This window comes from Molossus molossus, unplaced genomic scaffold (genome assembly GCF_014108415.1).
Source record: "Molossus molossus isolate mMolMol1 unplaced genomic scaffold, mMolMol1.p scaffold_m16_p_4, whole genome shotgun sequence".
Taxonomy (NCBI): domain Eukaryota; kingdom Metazoa; phylum Chordata; class Mammalia; order Chiroptera; family Molossidae; genus Molossus; species Molossus molossus.
This window is the reverse complement of record NW_023425377.1, coordinates 73,653,860-73,659,859: the sequence shown is the minus strand read 5'-3', so window position 1 is coordinate 73,659,859 and position 6,000 is coordinate 73,653,860. Positions and strand designations below refer to the sequence as shown.

At 49.8% G+C, this 6,000-nt stretch overlaps 1 protein-coding gene across 5 annotated transcripts in view; it reads left to right on the top strand.

The window, feature by feature from the left end:
- The first annotated feature begins 3,978 nt into the window (after positions 1 to 3,978).
- The window catches only part of SMARCA4 (SWI/SNF related, matrix associated, actin dependent regulator of chromatin, subfamily a, member 4), an 88,725-nt gene continuing 86,703 nt past the window's right edge, over positions 3,979 to 6,000 (top strand). For 2 of the 5 annotated variants that reach the window (XM_036242092.1, XM_036242091.1), the window contains exon 1: positions 3,995 to 4,136. The gene's annotated coding sequence lies outside the window, so the exon portion shown is untranslated. Of the gene's footprint in view, positions 4,137 to 6,000 lie in introns of all 5 variants that reach the window. The other 3 variants (XM_036242090.1, XM_036242088.1, XM_036242089.1) reach the window with 3 other exon arrangements.

The window sequence follows — 6,000 nt, the reverse complement described above, 5'->3', positions numbered from 1 at the left end:
GGAAGACAAGTGAGGTGACTGTTCTAAGGAGGGAATGTGTCAACTATTGCCAGCAGGTCAAGGTCACGATGAGAAAAGACCCTGGACTCAGAAACCAGCAGGTTCTTGTGATCTTGGCAAAAGTCACCTTAGTGGAGTAGGAAAGGCCCAAAAAGATCAAGTTTAATGGAAATTAGAAAATACCTAAATAGAGACATATCATGTTCATGTAAGATTTATAGTTTAAGATTGTGATTCCCTCAAATTGGTCTACAAATTCAATGCCATCCCAATCAAAATTCTGTCACATTTTTTTGGGGTAGAAATCAACAAAATGATGCTAAAATTTCCATAGTAATGCAAAGGATCTAGAGTAACCAAAACAATCTTTAAAAAGGTTTGGCTCGCCCTGGCCGGTTTGGCTCAGCGGTTAGAGCATCAGCCTACGGTCCAGAGACCCGGGGTCAGTTTCCGTTAAGGGCACATATCTTGATTGCAGTTTGTCCCCAGCCCTGGTTGGGTCAAAGGGAACAACTCGATGTGTCCCTTTCACGTTGATGTTTCTCTCTCTCCCTCCCACTCTATCTGAACAAAAAATGGAAAATTGTCCTCGGGTAAGGATAAAAAAAAAAAAAGACTAAAAAGAATGAAGTTGGAGGATTACCTGATTTCAAAACTAATTATAAAGCTACAGTAATCAAGGTAGTGTTGTCTTAGCACAAGGGTAGACCTATTGATCAATGAACAGAGGACAGGCCAGAAACAGACTCACACTTAAAACAGTTAGCTGATTTTGACAAAAATGTCAAGGAAATTCAATGGTGAAACAGGTAGTCTGGAACAATGGCCTATCCCTATGGAAAACCATGAACTTCATCCTTACCTCATACCATATAAAAAAAATTAACTCGAAATGTATCACACGATTATTCCCAGCTGGTTCAATTCTACTACCTCTGTAACTTTCTAAATAAATTTTCTTATTAATGCCTGGTTTGGCTCAGCTGTTAGAGTGTTGGCCCTCGGACCAATGAGTCACGGGTTCAATTCTAGTCAAGAGCACATACCTTGGTTGCAGTTCGTCCCTGGTCCTGTGGGAGGCTACCAGTCGATGTGTCTCTCTCATGTTGATGTTTCTCTCTCTCCCCCTCCCTCCCACTCTATCTGATGATAAATGGAAACAATATCCTCAGGGGAGGACTAAAAAATAAAACTCTATTAAAAAATTTTTTTCCTGTCATGTATTAGTGTGATCAACATGGGAGATAGTTAACTGAACTCACAGATTGTCTGCTCCATACTCAGGAACCCAGCCTTCTTGCTGCATCACTGCAGGCCTATTACCTGCTCAGTGCTCTGCATGTTGAAGGCACTTAAGAAATGTTGCTTAAATAATGAGAAACCAATGTTCAGACCCCACTTGCCCATTTTCTGTGCTTTATTCAACATAACGGGCTAAGGCTTAAAGAACTTCCACGAGGCCTGCTTTTCATGGATTCCTTATATCCAGCCAATGGAGGTGGGCACCATACATTGTTTCCATTTTACGTGTAAACCACTCCCATTAACTTCTGGCACACCTCAGCTACTAACAACAATGGAGTCAGGTTTTATTTATTTTCATTTTTATTCTTTTTGATATGGAACTATAATCTCAGCTGGTTCCTGATTTTTTATTTTGTTTTATCCTCACCGAGGACATTTTTACATTTATCTTCAGACAGAGCTGGGAGGGAGAGAGGGAGGAAGAGAGAGAGAAACATTCACGTGAGAGAGACACATGGACTGGCCGCCACCCTCACCCAACCGAGGCCAGGGTCAAACTGCAACAGAGGTATGTACTCTTAGTGGGAACCAAACTCAGGACTCTCTGGTCCATGAGAGGACACTCCAACCGCTGAGCAAAACTGGCCAGGGCTGGAGTCAGGTTTTAAATCTAGGTCTTTCTGCTCTGTGGTGCAAGTGACTCACCTTGGGCTTGGAAAGACTCAAAGAGCTAATGCACACTCAATAGGCAGTTAGTCTGTACTATTCTTTCCATCATCATCATCATCATCATCATAAAGTATTGCCCAGCCAGTGTGGCTCAGTGGTTTAGTATCAACCCATGCACCAAGAGGTCCAAGGCTTGATTCCAGGTCAGGGCACATGCCCAGGTTGTAGGCCCAATCCCCAGTGCAGGGCGTGCAGGATGCAGCCAATGTTCTCTCTCATCGATGTTTCTCTCTTCCTCTCTCTTTATTTTTATTATTATTATTTTTTAATCCTCATCCGAGGACATTTTTCCATTTTTTGTACAGAGTGGGAGGGAGAGAGAGGAAGAGAGAAAGAGGGAAACATCGATGTGAAAGGAACACATCGAGTGGCCGCCACCTGCACGACCAACCAGGGCCGGGGACAAAATGCAACCAAGGTACACGCCCTTAGCGGAACCGAACCCGGGTCTTTCTGGACTGCAGGCGGACGCTCTAACCGCTGAGCCAAAACCGGCCAGGGCTTCCTCTCTCTTTAAAAGTCAATAAAGAAATATATGTACGTATATATATATATTTAATCCTCACCCGAGGACACTTTTGCATTTATATTCAGATAGAGCGGGAGGGAGAGGGAGGAAGAGAGAGAGAGAAACAACGTGAAAGAGACACATAGACTGGTTGCCACCCACACTTCCCCAACCGGGGCCGGGGACAAACTACAACCGAGGTACATGCCCTTAGCGGGAACCGAACCTGGGACTCTCTGGTCCGCGGGCCAACGCTCCAACCGCTGAGCCAAACCGGCCAGGGCAAGAAAAATATATTTTAAAAATAAAGTATTTGTATGTGGCAAAGGAGGGGAACACACTAGATGCTGGGTAGTCACTAGTGACGAAAATGAACATCTTTGACATTTAAACTGAGGGCAGGGAGACAAACAAAAAAAGAGGGCACCAAAGAAATATGAGAGAAAAAGGAGGCTGGGTCCAAAAGAAGACGAGGCTTGAGGTGGTGAGTCAATTGACACTTGAAAAATGAGGAAGGGTAAGGCCTGAAAGAGGCAAGGGTAGAGACAGTCACAGGCTGTGGAACCTGACCTTGGGGAACGCTTGTTCAGTTGGGGGACTAAATGAGGTGGGTCCTGGAGACGGGGGCGCCCAGAGGTTCTGGCCCTTCACTGCTTTCATGTCTTGACTCGCGGTGAGGCCTTCCCTATGTAAAATTTCCACGATCCACCATGCCTCCATCTCTTGCCTCTCGCCTGCCTCCCCCACTGGACCGTGAGCACCACAGCGGCTGAGATTTCTGCCCCATGCCGCAACATCTGCTTCTGGGACACAGTAAAGGATCAATAAATATTTTCTCAACTAATTACTAGCTCTAGGTAGGCTTAGCAGAAAAAGCAGCCAGGGTCGAGGCCCCCTTGGCCCCGCCGAACAGGACCCACCATCTCCCGACCAGAGATGAAAGCGATTCCCAGGCCCACGCTTGGCCGACTCTGTTCAACTTCAGTCCAGCTTCACCCAGGGCCTCCGGATCTCACTTTCGAGTCTCAGGGCCCCTTACAATCCATTCGCCGCAACCACCACCACCTCCCCGTCCCATCCCCCAACTTCCCGCCGCCGCCGCCGCCGCCGCCGCCGCCGCCGCCATCACCGCCATCACCGCCATCACCGCTGCCGCCATCAACACTGCCGCAGTGGTGTTCACTCTGCGCATGCTCGGCGGCGTGTAGACGCTCGGCGCCGGAAGACGAAGATCCCAGTACGTTGGCGCAGGACGGTCCTCGACAGAGGTGGGAGGTGCGTCGATCGCTTGTGCTTTCCCTGGCTCCACCTACCTTCTCTGGGCGCCGGCGGACGCGCATGCGCGCTGGGAGCGGAAGAGCGGACGGGTGCGCGCACAGGCCGGATGGGCGGCGGAAGTTGGAGAAGCCGTCCGTGAGGGGGGGTAGGGGAGTAGGCGAGTGCGCGCGGCGCGGGGGCGCGGGGGCGCGGGCGGCGTTTGTGTGTGGGGTTGGGGGAGGCCAAGTCGGGCGCGCGCACGAGGCTTAACCTCGCTTGGTGGCGGCGGCGGCGGCTTCTTTGTTTCGTGGGGAGAAGCGAGACGCCCACTCAGCCCCCGGCCCAGCGCGGAGGGACGGGGGCGGCGCCAGGAAAGCGACGGTGCAGGCGGCTCCCGGTAAGGAACGCGGGCCTCCTAGGGAGCGGCGCGGGGTTGGGAGGACGGTTTGAATGGAGCCGGGGCGCCGAGGGGGGAGGGGGCTGCTGGCGCCGGGAGCCGGGCCGGGGTACGGCGGCGCCCGAGGGTCAAGAAGCCCGGCCGGCACCGCGCTCTCGGGTAAAGGTACAGTGTAGAGAGGCCGTAGTGGCTACAATATCTGCGGGCTGACGGGGTGGGGGCCGGTGCCGCGTGGAGGCCGCGCGCGCTCTCGCCGGGTTCGCGGGACAATGCTTGTCGCCCCCTCGGCGGTCGAGGGGTCCGGCCCAGACCGCGGTCTCCGCCACGGCTGCAACAAAAGCCAGGCATCGGAGCTTTTCTGGTTACATTATAACGGGTCCGACCCGGAATATTGCGTTTTTGGCGAGGTTGCAGTCGCGGCTCAGTCGGGAAAACCCCTGATGTGTGCGGTGTCGCCTGGACTCGAGCATTCATAGCCCTCTTGGGTTAGATGACCTAAGATTTTATTTTGAAAATAAAATATTCTAGATTTTAAAGGAAAGATAAATAACTCCCCCCCATCTCATGCAAGTAGTGACTTCAGCTTGTTTGTCCTGAGTGGTGGTGGGGTCGGCAGCAAGTGGGGTAGGACTGGGGAAACTGCTTTTGAAAGCATTGTTTTTGTTTTGCATCCTTTTCCTTTCCTGCCAGTTGATTGAACAGATTAAGGTTTTTATTTGAAACATGGACCTTTCGAGAGGGTGTTTTGTACCTATTTTGAAGACATCGAATTTGATCCCCGCCTGGTGAATTCTTGGGAAAGTAGGGGATAAGTACAAGAGCCACTTCCCAGGAATTTGAAACAAGTTTTCAGTTTGAGTTGACAGACCAGATTAGTGTTTGAATCCTGGCACTTTCTTGGTCATTTAGCTGTGTGACTTTAAGCAGATAGTTTAATCTCTCTGAACCTCTTAGTTTCCTCCTTTGTGAAATGGGTATAATGTTACAAAGGGAGCTGGGTGAAAGCCTGTAAAATGGTTCCTGGCAAGTGGAAGCACTGTTACTGTTTGGTCCAATCTTCTTCTTCATTGTTCAGCAAATCTGAGTCCCTACTGGGTTTCAGATGGTTGGGAGGACCCTCTCCAATCTTTAGGGTTACAGGTAGTAAGTGTGGGAACAACTCCTCTTGGCCTATCAATTAATTCTCACAACTCTGTGAGAGGAACGCAGCGGATGTCCAGGAGAGTGGTTCGGCCAGAGATTAGGAACATTGCGTGGAAGAGGAGTTTTTTACTCAGAATCAGGGAGGATGTCCAGTCTTGGATTTTGACTGCCCTGTAACAGTCATTGTTCCCTCTGCTACACTGGCACATTGTCTCGATACTCTCCTGTGTAGAAGTTAATCTAATCCCAGTTTGTAATTACACATCCGTTTTCAGAGGGCCATCAGAGCAGGGGTTTAATCTCCCACAGTTCCCTGGGCCTGGCACATGGTAGGCCCTTAGTGAACATTTGTGAAATGAATAAAGGGCCCTTGGGAGGATTGAGGGAACCTGTGTGTGAAGTGCTTGGCACAGGACCGAGATGGTTGTAAGCAATAAACATCTGTTGCTGTTGTTGGGTTTTAACTTTCCAGACCATTGTTTCCCAAACCTCATTCTGGGAAGGTGAGTGTGGTGTGGTAGTTAGCATGGGATGTTGATGAGGAGTGCTGGTTCTGGAAACAGACCTCCTAGATTCACATCCAGCTCTCAAAAATCTTAATTTGATCTCAAGCAAGGCACTTACCAGTGGGTTTCCCCACTTGTGAAACGAGTATGACAGCGATGCCACCTCAAACAGTGGTTGTGAGGTTTGAATGAAATAAAATGGGTATCTGTTTAAC